Source organism: Balaenoptera physalus (assembly GCF_965194825.1).
Source record: "Balaenoptera physalus genome assembly, chromosome: 9".
In the NCBI taxonomy this organism is placed as follows: Eukaryota; Metazoa; Chordata; class Mammalia; order Artiodactyla; family Balaenopteridae; genus Balaenoptera; species Balaenoptera physalus.
The window spans coordinates 46474445-46492112 of NC_138888.1; positions in this window are offsets into that span (position 1 = coordinate 46474445).

A 17668-nucleotide genomic window follows, 5' to 3' on the forward strand; every position below is an offset into this window, starting at 1 on the left:
CTGAGGCCCCAAACACATGGCCCCCAACAGGAAGCAGAGGTCTTGGCAGGTTGCCAGAAATGTGTCTCCATGACCCATTTGCTGGGGGTGGCCAAAAACCAGAAGGGAAAAAATAGGCAGTAGGAATAAAAAGTGTATATACACATCTCAACACTTACATTCCTGCCTTTTTCAGGCTACTTCCTTTACCCAGAATCCTCTGTTCTGTGTTTACCTGGGTAACCTCTGCTGACCCTTCATGGCTCAACTGAGAATCATTCCAGTTACGACTATGTGCCAGGCCCAGTGCTAGGCACAAGGAACATGACAGTGCACAGTGCAAGATGCCTACCCTCAAGGAGCTGTGTGCCAGGCTCACAAGTGGACGTGATGAACAGTGTACAGGGAAAGCAATTATCCTAAGCTCATTGCTTGGCACAGAGGATGAACCAGTGTACAAATGCCTACCCCCAAGGAGCTGTATGCCAGGCTCACAAGTGGGCATGATGAATAGTGTACAGGGAAAGCAATTATCCTAAGCTCATTGCTTGGCACAAAGGATGAACCAGTGTACAAGATGCCTACCCTCAAGGAGCACTTAGATTCAATGCTAGGCAAATGGAAAACAACAGTGCACAGGACACCTACCTCCAAGAAGCTGAGGGCAGGCTGAGCTTTGAGCACAAGGAGCTTGACAGTGCATGATGCAAGGTGCCTGCCCACAGAGGTTGAGTGCCAGCCTTGGCACTGGACCCAAGAAGCACACCAGTGCAGAAGGAAATGAGCTTACCTAGAGGGAACGAGAGTCCAGGCTCAGTGCTGGACACAAGGAGCATAGCAGTGCACAATCCAAGGTTCCTACTCATTGTAGATGTGGGCCAGGCTCCATATGGGCAAAATGGACATAGTGGTGCACTATGCAATGTAGAACAACACAACTGCCTTCCTTGAATCCCTTGGCTTGGTAATTGCTTCTACACCCTCCATTTATACCCTGATAAACATCACTTTTGAGTGAAATATTTACAGTGTTTATTTCCCCCATGACAATAAGCATAGTGAGGGCATCAATTAGACTTTGTCTGTGTTCCCCAACACTAAGCACAGTGACCTCAAAAAACCCAAACCACCACTGGCAGTGATAACATAGACATATATGGCACTGAGCCAAATTACTAAAGTTCTGTTCAAAACAATGCCAAAGAAGTTACAGGGAAACATTTTGCTTGCTGTATTCTAGTTAGTACTTTTGCATCAGTATTCATGAGTGTTACTGGTCTTCAGTACTCTTGCCTTGTACTATCTTTAACTGGCTTACGTATCAGTGTCAAACTTGTTTCATAAAAGAAGTGAGGAAGTTTTCCTTCCCATTCCATGTTCTAGAACATGTGTCAGCACATTTTTTCTATAATGGGTTGATAGTAAATGATAGTAAATATTTTAGGCAATGTGGTCCATATGGTCTCTGTGTCACAACTACAGTTATCCTTTAGTATCCACAGGGGATTGGTTCTAGGATCCCCACGGAAACCAAAATCCAAAGATGCTCAAGTCCCTTATATAAAATGGCGTAGAACAGTTGTACCTCAGCATGTATCCATGCGTTCTCTATCCATGGATACAGAGGGCTGTGTGTACTCAACTCTGCCGGAAAGCAGCCATAAACAATAAGGAAACAAGTGGGAGTGATTGTGTTCCAATTAAACTTTATACATAAAAACAGGTGGTGGAGGGCCAGATTTGATCTGTGGGCCTTAGTTTGTGGACATTTGATCTGGAATAATTTACAGAGCAGGTGGACCATGTGGTCTTTGATGGTTTGGGAGAAACGTACCTGTGCCTGATCTTAGTGAAAATGACTGTAGTGTTTCCCACTAAATAAGATTACAAGATGTTATGGGTTCATCTTGCATTTTCCCTGCATCAGTTCTGGAACGACCCACTTCTCCGAAGAGCCAGTACCATACTGCTTTAGTTATAGAGGCTTTATAGTATGTTTAATGTCTGGTAGAGCTAGTTTCCCTTTGTAGTTTTACTTTTTTCATGTTTTGTGACAGGATCGTCCCTGGCTTAGCCAACCACAGAAAAACAGAGGTTAGGAGGGTACATGACCCAGAGGCAGACTTGCTCACAGGGATGGGGTCTGAGAGGAGGAAGCCCAGCCCAGCAGGCCAAATGTGGGCGCTAGCAGCTCGAGTGTGACAATATTGTGACCATGGGTCCCATGTCTTTGGTCTTGTCGAGGAAGATGAGAGTTAACACCAAGGATATAAGGAGAGGTCTGGAAGCAGTGACTCCAGGTGTGAAGGCAATCCTGAAATCCACTTATGCTGGGTAACAGCAAGTAGCAAGGATCTGCTCCAGGCAGGTTTGCTGTCCGTACAGAGGAAGGTTGCCTGGCATGGACAAGGCAAAGGCCTAAGTGTAGAAGCTCAAGGTCCCAAGACAGGGACCCCAGCAGAGGAAGCAAGTGAGATCCCTTGGCAGAGCTGCCGGGAATCCAAGAAGTAAACTGAGACCCCAGAATAAGGCCCAAGGTGAGTTACCAAAATGGGAGCACAGGACAGAGCTGGATAAGGACTAAGTGGGATTTAGGCTGAACTCCAAACGTCAAGCTAGAGCTCCTAAGTTCCTCCTGCTCAATGTCCCAGTAACAGAGCCTGCAGGTGGGGTTAATTACTCTGGCTTTGAAGGAAGGAAGGAGAGAGAACTTGGAAATCATCAAGGTCAGACACAAGACTTTGAGTTTCTGGGGTTGTCCTTAATTAGCCATGACCTTGGGCAGGCCACTTTGCCTCTGGTCTACCAAGGGAATTGAATGAGATTATATCTAAGGCTCCTTTACTTCTAAGAGTCAGTTGACCCCCAATTAAGAGCAATGGAGGGACTTCCCTGGCAGTCCAGTGGTTAAGACTCCATGCTTCCACCACTACAGGGGGCACAGGTTTGATCCCTGGTGGGGCAACTAAGAGCCCGCATGCTGTGTGGGGTGGCCAAAAATATAAAGAAAAATAGGAGCAATGGAGACCTGTGTTTCACCAGCACATTCTATGTGCCATACATGCTGCCAGACACTTTACATATATTAAAGGGAAGAAAACTAATGGTTTTTGTTACCAGTGGTGATAAATATTTAACAACCAGCTCTCTTCAGGGGAGGGGAAAAAAAGCCCTGATTTGTAGCATTTTCCCAATATCTGAGGTGCAAATATTCCCACCATGATTTCAAGTTACCACCATGTAGTCACCGAATTCAGAGTTGGGAAGAAAAGTGCAGTGGAACACCATCATACAGTGTTTTCATCCTACAGATACAATAGATGCAAATAGGCTCAGAACATAGAGAATAATAAAATGTAATAAACTGATTAGAAAGTAATGTTATGAGTATATATATATTTCATTTGTTTTTAATATAATTTTTTTTAACTGTAAATATACATAATTTTCAACAATGACTGTGTTTAACAACTGGCTCTCAACATTTCTGATAACTGATCAATCAGTCCTTGAGAGCTGATAAGGACCAGCTGCAACACACTACTGATTATTACTTACTGTCTACCGGAGGCCATGATTGTCACTGTAGTTCTATTGTTTCATTAATCTTCACTGTGACTTTCTGAAATAGTAATTGTTTTACTGATGAATAAAAGGATCTCAGAAAGGTTAAATAACCTAACTGGAACCACACAGCTCCTATGGTTATGTGACCTCCACCCTGCAAATCCCCAAATTGTATTATCCCACGCTGTCTCTCATAGAACAAAATATTGATTTTAAGCTGTTTTATTCTTTAAGAGAGTAGATGATGTTCCATTTAAGCCAAAGTCCTCTGAATTCAGTGAGTTTGTGAACACTGATGTGTGTTTGAGGTCACTGCCACTGAGTCAGTTTGGTGACAGAAAGTGCCATTAAGCTAAACAAGATGCTTAATTGTGAGGCAGGACTTGACCTGTAGAGTCTTGTAGAGAAGCACAGTAGGGCACCCGTTACCCAGTAAGAAGTCTTCTACCCAGAAACACTGGGAATCACCTCAAGCTCTCCTCTCATTTTCCTGTCTTTTCCCTAAAGTCATTCCAACTCAACAAAGCTAATTCCTTTTTAATCAAGTCAACATTTTGTACAATGAACCTCAAGGTAAATATCCAATAACATTTCAACTACCGTTTTCAACAAATTCACAACTTTTTTTTTAATTAATTAATTTATTTTATTTTTTTGGCTGTGTTGGGTCTTCGTTTCTGTGCGAGGGCTTTCTCTAGTTGCGGCGAGCGGGGGCCACTCTTCATCGCGGTGCGCGGGCCTCTCACTATCGTGGCCTCTCTTGTTGCAGAGCACAGGCTCCAGACGCGCAGGCTCAGTAGTTGTGGCTCACAGGCCTAGTTGCTCCGTGGCATGTGGGATCTTCCCAGACCAGGGCTCGAACCTGTGTCCCCTGCATTGGCAGGCAGACTCTCAACCACTGCACCACCAGGAAGCCCCCACAACATTTTTTTATAGTTGTTGTAATTTTTGTGGTTCAGAGTTATTATTTCTTTTTACAACATAACATGATGATGTTTTCTTTCTAATAAACAGCATCACTAGAAGTTACAATGGAAGCCCCTGGGAACAAAACAATTTTTAAAAATTAATAATACATTTCCCCCAAAATAGAAAGAAGAAAGAGCTTACAGAAAAAAACATATTTTATAATTCAAAAAAATTAGTGGATACTACTAGGGAATATTTAAACAACTATACAATCTGCCTAAAAGGATCAAAGGCAGTTGTTCACAATCATGAGTGACCAGCCTTACCAGGAGAAAGACACCAGAATTGACTCCATTGAACAACAATACATTTAATTGCAAATACTGGCACTCTTATGTAAAAACATTTTATCTGTCACTGGTTGGTTAAGTTATCCTCATATGCCTTTATTGAGGAGTTATTTTAGGTCTTAGAATAAATGTAATATATTACTTTTAACTACAGCATAAATTTACAATATTGTTTTTCCCTTCATGTTTGCTTCAGGGACCACACAGGAAGCTCTAAAGAACTGTGTGCAGCCCAGAAGCCTGATCTGACATCGAATGTGGGTCCTCTTATCTTCACGATTCTTGCTTTTCTGTACCCTATCTTCAGTTATAACCCTTCTTGGTTCTTTCTCTGTTGCTCTTATTTCCTCCTCCTCTTCATTTCTCTCCTGGCACTCAGTTAGAGAGTAGATGGAAAAGAGAAAGGGAAGTGGGTATGTGCCCAGAGCCTGGCACATGTGTAACACATCATAGGAGCCCAGGGATGGAGAGGAAACATGGTGCAAGGGCCAGGGAACTGTTCCTCTGTACCCATCTCATTCGTTATGTACTTTTATATACAAGGGTTTTGGGCACTGAAATAGAGGACACAGTGGAGGGATGGAGTGAGGAAAAGATATAAAATAGAATAACAGAGCAGATTGGGACAGGGATATCTCAACACACCTCATCTGCTTCTCTTTTTTCTTCAGGATTAAACCAAAGGTTCAAATAAATCGGATGTGATCCTGCAAAACTATTCTATGTCGGTGTCATTGGCCCTACTGGGAAGGGCATGAGATTTACTGGACCAGGGCAGAACCCAGGGCAAAGGGGCCTGATGATGGATGATGAAAAGAGATCTTCCATTTTATTTAATGTACTTATTTATTTTAAAAGATAGACAAAGGAATATTTAATAATTTAAAGATGAAGTTCAGGAATGATTGTCCAAGGAACATTTCCATTCAATGCTGAGGGGATTGGTTGCTATTAAGCATATTCATAATGCTCCTTCCTGATCAGTAATAATAATGCCACTAACGATCATTTAAAATAATTATCACTGTCACTGATTTTTTATTATGTGACACGCGCTGTTCTAAAGGCTTTACATGCATTAATTCATCTCACAGCAAACCTATGCAATAGGAATGATTAGTATCCTAACTTTACAGTAAACTGAAGTAAAAAGAAATTAATAATTTATCCAATAACTTCTCATTATTCTAAAAATAAACTCCAGATTCCTTAGGTTTCCAATCAAGGCCCTCCATGGTGTGACCCCAAATGCTTTTTCAAAATTGCGTCCCACTCCTAGCTGACAGCAATAGTACTCATTAGGACCTACCACATCTTCTGCTTCTTGACTCTAAACCTCACTCCCACCACTGTTCCCACCCAAGAGGCCCTCTTCCTTGCCCTTTGCCTACTTGGATCCTCCCATGACACAAAACTCTGCTCTATTGTCAACTCTTCCGTGGAGACACCTCGGACCATTCTCACCCAATGACTCACAAACCACTCTTGCCAGTCCCACCTAGTAACTCCTTGTGACTTATTATCTTGTATTGCCATTTAAATGTCCGCATCAAAGTCTTGTCCCTCCAACTAGAACTCTAACTTGGTGTAAATCGTGTCTCCACAATGCCTAGCACAGTTCTGAATTCATAGTTATCCTCAGTGCCTTTTTTGTTAAATTAATGTATCCTATAGCTTATGCAGAGGTTATTCCTTTCATCAGAAATGCAGTTTGTTCTTGGTCCCACATCTCACACATTTTCAGCATGAAAAATGTTTATATGCCTGAAGATGGCATCCATTCTGGTAAAAAGAACTGACAAGATTTATCTATTAATCAGGATATTTGCTACCCCAAACTCATATTTTTTTACTCTATTTTCATATGCTATAAAAAATAGAATGTTAGAAAAAAAAATTTCCCACTGCAAGCAAACTGGTTAAAATAACATTGGAAAAACTCACAGCTTAGGCAAGAAACAATTGTTTGAAAGTAAATGATTTTCCTTCTAATAATGTACAAGACCAAAGGTAAGGCAGATATAAAAGAAGTTGAGGGCTTCCCTGGTGGCGCAGTGGTTGAGAATCCGCCTGCCAATGCAAGGGGCATGGGTTCGAGCCCTAGTCTGGGAAGATCCCACATACCACAGAGCAACTAAGCCCATGCGCCACAACTACTGAGCCTGTGTGCCTAGAGCCTGTGCTCCACAACAAAAGAGAGGCCACCGCAATGAGAAGACTGTGCACCACAACAAAGAGTGGCCCCCCGCTTGCCACAACTAGAGAAAGCCCACGTGCAGCAACAAAGACCCAACACAGCCAAAAATAAAATAAAAAATTAAATAAATAAAATAAATCAATTAAAAAAAAAATTGAGTGCCACATGCTACTGGAGTTCTTTTTAAATAACTTCAGAGATCCTTGTAGAAGGACGAGTTACAAAAGTTAAAATGAGGAAAACAGCCTTTTTAAATGGCAGGTGAACTTGGAAGTTTGGAAAACTTTCCGGGGCAGTAATTCACAGCTTTTTAAATGTACTTAAATGAGGCGGAAACTGCCAAAACTGAATTGTTTTGGAAAACTTGCCCAAAGCAGACAAAGAGCTGATGGAAGGATGATGACGGTGAACACACTGCATGCTACTTAACTCCAGTTTGGTGATGGCCCATTAGACTAAAGATGAGAAAGAAAAAGAAAAACAGTTTAACTCGAAATGAAGGAAGTCAACAAGCTAGCTGCTTTCAACGTACTCTGCCTGATTTTATTTCATACTGCTCTTTGGGGGGTAGAAGTACATCAATTCCTGAAAGCAGGCAGTGGAAACCATCTTTGTGCCCCTCCCAAAGCTCATTTGCTCATAAAACAAAAGAATGAACAAGAATGCAGCATCAACACTTACTGGTCACAGCGTCAGAATTAGTGTTAACTTATTTTTAGGAGTCCTGATTGGCCAAATTCTTAGCACAGCACTTAAACACCAAGGTGATTTAATTGGATTGACGTCAGTCAAGAATTCAGGAGAAATTCACGAGGAACTGAAATTAGGTAACAGTAATAAAGGCCCAGGATGCTCTAGATTCAGAAAACTGTGGACTGGCTGCTTTAACTTCTGTCCTAAAGAAAGTATCAGGCTTTATTTTTAGAAACCAATTGAGAATACTAAGGGACAAAGCTTCTCTTCATTAAGGGGAATAAACCTGGTTGCAGGAAAACTTGTCCGCTCTCACTAACAGAGGTAATAAGAGCTATCATTTGAAGATATTAGAGCCGAGGAGGACAAAAGGAAGAGCCTACATCATAATTAGATTGCCCCAAAGGGTGTGAGAGCATTTCACACTCAGAGTAAAAGCTGTAAAGGGCAAAGTCAGAGAAATGCTAGTAATGGCCCTGTCAGCACTCAGTGTTAACACTCAGATGCAAGATAGAAAGATTCTGTAACCTCAGATTCTTAGAAGGTCTGGGGGGCAGTACCCTACGTGTGAAATTGTTATGGACTGAGGAGTAGTTTTTATTAAATATAAATAATAGATTACAACTTGCATTATAACATGTTCCAATATGATATTAAGAACCATGACTGAGAAATGAAAATTCAATCCAATACAAAACTCGATAAACCGGGGCTATATCTCATCCATACCACCCTCTGGAGAAGGTATAAGCAGACAAAAGTATATATCTAGAAGCTTCTGAATAAAAATAAATGTCCTGTGTTTCTTGTCACAGACTTTCACTCCAAACAAATACATTTGGCCTTGAACAGAACATCTGGCCAATTTGGTCCAAAGTTCCATCAGTCATAGGAATGCTCCCAGGCAGCTGGATTAAGGGTCTTTTTAATGTATTGACTCTCCATTTAGGTGTCAGGATTTTATTCAAGGACATAAGTGACTTCTTAAGAAGGTAGGTTCTTTGATGGGTGTGTTAACTCTTTTATTTCCTGACTTTGAAGCAGCATACACTGCTCGAGATTTGCACCATCACCAAACACTTATTGAGGAGACAAAACCCAAATGCAGAAAAGCATGCATTGAAATAACAAAGGGGCATAAACTATGTACCAAATGAATGCTCAGGACAATAAATGCCACAGAAAGAGGTAACAATGCTCTGGAAAAGTCAAGAAAAAATTCACAGAGAATGCAGACATGAAGTGAGTTTGAAAGTACTGGAAGAATTGGATAAATAAAGAAGAGGAATACAGACATCCAGGGTAAGGAAAATATGTCAGTAAAAATCTAGAGTTGGAATTCATCTGGCTTGTCTTATTTGAAATACAGTGCAGGATTCCTGTACTAGATATAATGAAAAATAAATTTGGAAAGATGATTAAGAGCAAAATGATGTAGTTCTTGAATGTCAGGTTTAGCAATTTGTACTCAACCTGTAGATGAAGAGATTGATGATTTAGAAAGTTTGAAGGGATATCTGTGAATGAGATGTGTTGAAAGAATGAAAATTGAAAAATCAGTAAGACTATTTCAATAATCCAAGCCAGCCAAACCAAATTCACACACTAGTGGCCCAATCTGGCCCATAGCAGATTTTATTTGGCCTACATGCTTATTTTTATGAGAGATTATTGACGTATTACATTGTGCAAGTTTAAGGTGTATAACCTGTTATATATTGATACAGTTATATTCAATATATTGCAGTATGATTACCACTGTCATGTTAATTAACACCCTTGTCACGTCACATGATTATCATTTCTTTTTTGTTGTGAGAACATCTACAGTCTGGTCTCTTAACAACTTTAAATCATGTAATACAGTATTGTTGGCTATAATCACTATGCTGTGCCTTAGATCTCCAGAACTTATTCATCTTCTGGTTGTAAGTTTGTACCCTTTGACCAAAATCTCCCCAGTTCCTCCCACCCTCCAGCCCCTGGTAACCATCATTCTCTTCTCTGTTTCTATGAGTTCAGCTTTTTTTACATTCCACATAGGTGTGATATCATACAGTATTTGTCTTTCTCTGTCTGACTTATCTGGCTTAGCGTAATGCCCTCAAGGTCCACCCATGTTTCCGCAAATGCCTAAATACTTTTTTAAAAATTCAAAATAAGTTTCCAACATTTAAAATGGGAATATTTCCCACTAAAACTCAAATTTCCAATTTTTCCAGAAAGGCTGTTTTAAGACCCTCATAGTTCCTAAGGCCTAGGCATTGAGTTTGCAGACCCCATCCCACTTTCTATCAAACATTCCTAAGTGAAACCAAATCCAACATTAAATATAATTTATACCCAACTTTCTAGAAGTTGATTTGCATTTGATTAGTTGGCAACAATTTAGTGTTTACAGACATTTAATTAAAACATTTATTAATTTCAATTTGCAGTTTTGTTTTTAAAGCCAAAATTCTTTTTTTAATTCTAGGTTATCCATACTTCATCAGTTCTTCAAAAGCTCTAGACTGTAGACCATGCCTGTGGTGCCTAACAGATAAAATAATACTATTCTCCTGAAAAATCTGATCATAGCACTGGGTCCACATTTGTATAAAACTAACTTCCCTGTTAGATGGGGCTTGTGCTTGATAGACACGACCAGACTGCATCACTCATTTACATGCTGGCCTGGACCCTATGTGTGTTTACATTTGGGACCTCTGCTTTAGATCCATGCTACTTAGAATGTGGTCTGCACACCTGCCAACATTCATATCATCTGGGAGCTGGTTAGAAATGCAGAATTTCAGACCCCACTGTTGACCTGCAATTTAACATGTCATAGACCATTTTAATAACATATGAACATTAAAGTTTGCAGTCACGATTTTGATCAATGTGTGGTCCCCAATTGGCATCATCAGCATCACCTGGGAGATGTAAATTCTCTTGTTTCACCCCAAATCTACTAAATTAGAAACTCTGGGTTTGGGACCAAGGAATATGTGTGTTAAAAAAACTCTCCAGTTAAGACTGATGAACGGTAAAGTTGGAGAGCCACTGGTTTAGGCGATGGTTTCCTAAACTAGCATAGTAATATTGTCGAATGCAAGTTTGTGTGTCCAATGCACACTGAGGTCAAACAAACCAAAACATCAGAGTTTGGAGTAGAGAAAAGTTTATTGCAAGGGACGTGCGAGGAGAATGGGTGGCTTGTGCTCCGAAGACCTGAACTTTTTTTTTTTTTTTTTAGAAATTCACGTTCTTTTATTTATTTATTTATTTATTTATGACTGTGTTGAGTCTTCGTTTCTGTGCGAGGGCTTTCTCTAGTTGCGGCAAGTGGGGACCACTCTTCATTGCGGTGCGTGGGCCTCTCACCATCGCGGCCTCTCTTGTTGCGGAGCACAGGCTCCAGACACGCAGGCTCAGTAATTGTGGCTCACGGGCCCAGTTGCTCCGTGGCATGTGGGATCTTCCCAGACCAGGGCTCGAACCCGTGTCCCCTGCATTGGCAGGCAGATTCTCAACCACTGTGCCACCAGGGAAGCCCGACCTGAACTTTTTGATGGGCTTCAGGGAAGAAGTTTTTACAGGCAAAATTTGGGGGAAGGGCTGCAGGTGGGTGACCCTCCTCTGATTAGTCAGTGGTATTTCAGGAATCTTAATCATCAGCCTTCTGGTTCCAACCAGTCTAGGGTCCACGTGCTTATGCTTAGCCTGAAGTTACCATCCTCCCCCTGGGTAGGGGCCCCAGCTCCTATAGAAGAGCTCAGAGATATGTATCAAATTGTTATGCACATCCCGAGGAGAAACCAGGACCCTGCCCCATCCCTGCACTATTGTTTCTAGACTGCCATTCCTTTGTTTCTGCATTCCCTCACCCCCTGCTAATTAGTAACTGTTCTAATCTGCCCTTTGGAACTCAGGGAAGGTCTAGGAGGCTGAAGCCTTTTTCCTACAAACAAGAAACAGGGGACACGGGAGAGCCCCACAGGGTTCTGCTTGGTTTCAATCTCCCCCCTTTTCTTTGATACTCTTCAACCTTGAGGTGAACAGGTGTTGGACAAGAGAGGGAATAATGTTTTGGATAAAGATAAACTCGGCAGAGGAACTCGGTTTTAGGGGGACTTGGTTTCAGGGTGAATTTGGTCATTTGAAAGCCATCACTGTCTGCTGCAAGCATACCTTTTGAGAAGGTGCTGGAACCAGAAACTGGGGCAGCAGTTGAGGGCAGAGCCCTGTTGCACAAGATCGCTGTTACAATCCCGCTGTTAAATTCCAATGAAGAGACGTTTCTTAAGATGAGTTGCAAAGAGGAAAAAGCATTTACCTGCAGACAAATTGCAAGTGTGCCTTCCAGGCAAGGAAGCCAAATGAGCAAAAGCAAGGAAGCCTGAATTGTCAGGGTTTATAGTAAGATAACAAAAGTTTAGTGCATGACTAAAGGACAGCCGGGGGTGTTGCCAGGGAAGGGCTGGGTTTGAAGGGCTGGAATGAAGAGCTTGGCAGTGTAGGCTGGAAGCGGCTTGTAAAGCTGGGGAAGGAAGTGGAGAGGAGGTGAATAGTTTCAAGCCTTGAAATACCTTAATTAGATATGCACTTTAAAAATCTGACCCTAGGCTATTTGGAGTATAGACTCAAGTGGGGTGCGAGGCTAGCAAAGAGCTGGGAAGACACCATTATATCCATTTCATCAGTGGTTTCCAAAGTGAGAAGAATGTACCCTAGGAGGGGTACAAGTGTATCCATTATGGTTCAGAAAGGAAATTTCAGAACTTCTGTTGATATGTATTTGTTATATTGTCATGTGAAAAAAATAAGGCTTAATAGCATTTAATATATGGATTAATACGGGGACCTTCACTTGGTTTGTGTGCCAGAGGGACACATGCTGCTGCTTATCGTGCTGGAGGAGTAGAGAGAGTTCTACACTGTAGAAGAGATTTTGCAGCCAGAGCTGCTCCAGGTCTTTGGTCAAAACCTCCACCCTTAGCAGGAGTGTCCTTTCTCACAACCCTCCAACCCTCACCTTTAGCAGGAGTTAACATAAATCTTTAAGTTAAAGGGTCCAGAAATAAGAAAGGAAGATACAAACAAACCAAAAAAAAAAACCAGATGGAGCCAGCTGGGACCAAGATGGTGAGGAATCTGACCTCCAACAGACCCTGAGTCTCATTATACGCTGATTTTACTACATTAACATATTAAACGACACACCTACTGGTGGCCATGACTAGACTTTAAGGACCAGAAAAGGATAAAAAGTGGGTGGCACCCTACTCCCTCCAAAAAGCCCCGCCCCTTCCCCAGTAGACTAGTGTAGATGCCTCCCCATCATTAGCCTCACTCCTCCTCTCTTTGTTTTTACTCTAAAATTAAATCCCTCTCACCGGGTGGGAGAGAAGTTAACCTGTGAATTAGTTCCCACTTCTCCATTCTTTGGCCACTGAATAAAACTTGTGCTGTAATTGGCTGCTCAAATCCAAACAGAAAAAGAGCTTCCCCACTGCCAGGCAGAGAGCCTGTGCCGGGGCTAGGGCCCTAGCAGGGTCTATACGAATTAATCTGGTAACGTTGTTAGGACACTCCTCACCTCACATACTTTAAAGTGCCTATTTCAGCGAACATGTGCCCAGTTAAGTGGATTCATGGATTATATTATCTAATTTAAACCAAACTCACCCTCACCAAGTGAATACATGATTTATAAACGATAAATCATATAAAAGTAGTAAGATGTTTAAGTAACAATATTGTTACTCACAATAGGAGTAAATCTCAGAAACTTCACATTGAGCAAAAGAGGGCAGGTACAAGGAGGATATGCTATTTGACTGCTGCCATATAAAGTTCAAAACAAGTAAAACTCAACTGTGGTGTCAGAGGTCAGCCTAGTGATTATCCTTGGCAGTGGGGGAGGAGGGAATAGTGACCAGGAGAGGGTACAAGGGGAGCTTCTGAGGCACTGGTCATGTTCTATTTCCTGTTCCTAATTTAAATTACACAATTACACAACTATGTTCACTTTGTGAAAATTCATGAAGCTGGACATTCACGATTTGTCTTCTTTTCTCCTTGCATGTTATTGTTAAATAAAAAAGTTTACTTACAAAAACTTTTTTAAAGTCAGATGTTTAATAATAAAGTCTCAAGTACGTTGACAAATTTCTATAATGTGTGAGAAAATTGCTTTTGTGCTGTTAAAAACACAACTTTTAAGATATTGTTTTGGGGAATTCCCTGTGGTCCACTGGCTAGGACTCGGCGCTTTCACTGCCAGGGACCCAGGTTCGATCCCTGGTCGGGAAACTAAGGTCCCACAAGCCATGCATCGCAGCCAAAAAAATAAAATTAAAAAAATAAATAAAATTTTAAAAATTATTGTTTTGTTCAATTTTACCTCCTCTAAAATTTTATTTATAATATATAAAATATTAGATAAATAGTGCCTGAATTTAATTTCATCAAATATAAAAATATATATACTGGGGAGTTTGAACTCATCAGTTAACTGATGGAGACATGCCATAAAAAAATCTCATCAGTCCAAGCAAAGGTTGACAAGAGTGTGAATTCCCAGTAGTATTGGGGATGAGAGAAGGAAAGAAGAGTCACTAGTGGCTCCCAGGTTTCAGTGTGGGCTCTGAGAGGCTGGTAATGTCCTTCACCAAGACAGAAAGACATTTAGCACCTAAAATGATTGATTTATTATTTTCTGAAGCCACACAAAGAAGAGTCACACCTAAGAGGAAATCTTAACTAATTAATGTTATATACGTACGGTTATACGTTGCTTTTGAAAGATGGTCTAGGAAAAATTATTCTCAAATCAAGTACTGTAATTATTTTTATAAGTGTGGAAAAAAGTGCTCAGTATCTTATTATCAGGTCTATGAAAAAGGGCAATATAATTAATCATCAATTATATTCTTAAAATTAGGCTTCTTTTAAAACATAACAGGCAAAGAAATGCATTCATTTTTAATTGAGGCTTTAAGAATACGTTTTAAATTAACATCATGAAAATGTTATTAAGACAAAAATCATTTGCACTGCCAACAAAAGATGCCGTTCTCAGTAATGTGCATCAAGTGTATTGTCTCTAATAAGACTTTGACCTTTCTTAGCTTTTTTTTTTTTTAATCTAAAAAGCTTCTGTTTCTTTACAAATATTTATCCCATGTGCCTCATGAGGATAATTCTTTGAGAGATTAAACCACAAAAAGATGCCTGCCTTTCCCTCAGGTCACACCGTGATGGACTAAGTGACACATGCAGTGAGGGACAACCCAGGGGAGACTTCACAGTGTCCGTGCTGCTCCCTTTACTACGGTAAAAAATTATTCTACAAAGCTATGAAAGGCTATGGGAGGCCTTAAAATGTGTTGGAGGACAAGAAAAATACCCCCAAAGAAGAAAGGAGACTATTGGTGGAAGAAAAAGAACAATGGCTCCAGCATTTGAAGGATCACGCTGCACCATCATCTCTCACTCTTATTCGATGTGTTTTCTTTCTCTTACATTCACTCTCTGTAGCTGATTGAAGTTTCCCTTCCCTTCTTTTCCCTTCCTTCACTTCCTTCCCTTCTTTTTCTTCCTTCCTTCTTCTTTGTTTTCTCCATGGTCATTCACTGATTGCTGACTATAGGTGGGTACAGTGCTGGCATTAGGGACACCAACATAAGTAGCACCCAGTTCCTACCCTCAAGGAGACCACAGTTTAGTAAGGAACTTTAGTCAAGGAAAGACATACCTTTTATACATTTTGTTGGCCCACAAAGCATTAGGACTTTTTAGTTTGACCAGGAAATTGCCAATATTTTTGCTTTGAAATCTTAAAACACTGATAGATTGGCTTCTTGGACTGGTCTTTTAGGGATTTAGGTAAATCCCTTTCACAAAGGACTGAAAGGCAAGGCAAGTTGGCTTTACCTGTGGATGATGTCTTTCCAAGGCTGGGAGTGATTTTTTTTTTTTAATTTTATTTATTTATTTATGGCTGTGTTGGGTCTTCGTTTCTGTGCGAGGGCTTTCTCCAGTTGTGGCAAGCGGGGGCCACTCTTCATCACGGTGCGCGGGCCTCTCACTATCGCGGCCTCTCTTGTTGCGGAGCACAGGCTCCAGACGCGCAGGATCAGTAATTGTGGCTCACGGGCCCAGCTGCTCCGTGGCATGTGGGATCTTCCCAGACCAGGACTCGAACCCGTGTCCCCTGCATTGGCAGGCAGACTCTCAACCACTGCGCCACCAGGGAAACCCTGGGAGTGATTTTTTAATATAATTATTTTTATTGATACTGATGCATACAGGAAACATTTCAGAGTGCCACGCTAAAACCCCAGGCTCAGAGGTATATAACTTAAAAAATCCTAGTTATTTTTCTCCCATCCCTCACATTTTTTGGTCATTCCAAGACTGTTTGGGATAACAAATCACAGGCACAATCAAGCATGCTTTCCTTCTTTTTTTTTTTTTTTTAATTTTTATTTATTTATTTATTTACTTTTGGCTGTGTTGGGTCTTTGTTGCTGCGTGCGGGCTTCCTCTAGTTGCGGTGAGCAGGGGCTACTCTTCGCTGTGGTGTGCAGGCTTCTCATTGCGGTGGCTTCTCTTGTTGCGGAGCACAGGCTCTAGGTGTTCAGGCCTCGGTAGTCGTGGCACATGGGCTTCAGTATTTGTGGCGTGCGGGCTCTAGAGCGCAGGCTCAGTTAGCCGTGGCACAAGAGCTTAGTTGCCCTGTGGCATGTGGGATCTTCCCGGACCAGGGCTCGAACCCGTGTCCCCTGCATTGACAGGCGGATTCCCAACCACTGCACCACCAGGGAAGCCTGAATGCTTTCCTTCTAATGGGCATTGCAATGTTCCTATAATTTCCCTCCTTATTCCTCAGCTAGCTATTAAAGTTGGAAGATCTGAACTTTCCCTGCATGGGCCAGAGATTTCTGGGAGATACACATCGCACTGGGGTCTGAATACAGAAACCACCCTGCTGTTTGCAAGATCCAAGACTCAGGTTGGATGTAATGAAACGGATGAGTGAACTTCATCCAGTGCACCTGAGAGTCCTCCCTCAGGGCTCTGTGTTGTATAAAGTGCTTTGACGCGATTGGGAGAATGGGGCACTCGCTGGGATGCGTCTGTTGCCCAGCACAGAGTAAGTATCTTCCAATGACATAGTCAAATGAAAGGGAACCACAGCCACTGTGCAGATGAAGCAGATTTTTGCCTAGTGACCTGCTGTAAAATGTAATCAGAGCTTTCCTTTAATGGACTGAAAATCCAAACCAATTAGAAAACCGACCCAAACCACAGTTCAGTTCAGACTATGAGAGAAGCTATTGTCTCTAATGTACTTCACCTCTCCCCTGAAACAAGCCCTGGTGCTTTCAAAAAGGTTAAAATTATGCCCAGGCAACAAAACTATAAATGGCCTGCCTTTAAAGGAGCAGACTTCAAAATGATATCCTGAATCCTTAACCCTCAGCAAGATAAAACCACAGACACTGGAGAAGCATGGCTGCTAATGTTCAGGCAGAAGATCTGGAGAAGGAAAGAGAATCTTTAATAAATTGATACTTATTAAAATAATAATGAGAGGAGTTTCAGGTGCTTTTCATAGACTGATTCAGGAGGACAGCACAAATTCCTGAATGTCCATGCACAGAGGGAAGGAGTCTCTATTTCCCAGCAGGAGATGCACGGATATAATGGGACTGCCCTTGAATTCCAGAGCCTAGAAAATCAAACCCTAGGAGAAAAGTTTGCACAAACTAGCTAAAAAATTTTTTTGATCTGACCGATATTCTGTAAGGTCAGTATGTTAAGGATTGTTCTCTCATGCAAATCAGGAGCCCATATTGACCATTAAATATAGACTGAAGTAATAAAAGTTTTTAGTAAATTAATAACTAAATACATATATTTGAAAGACTTAAAACGAGGAATCCATGGAGGAAAAATAGTTTTTAGATATTTTAATAAT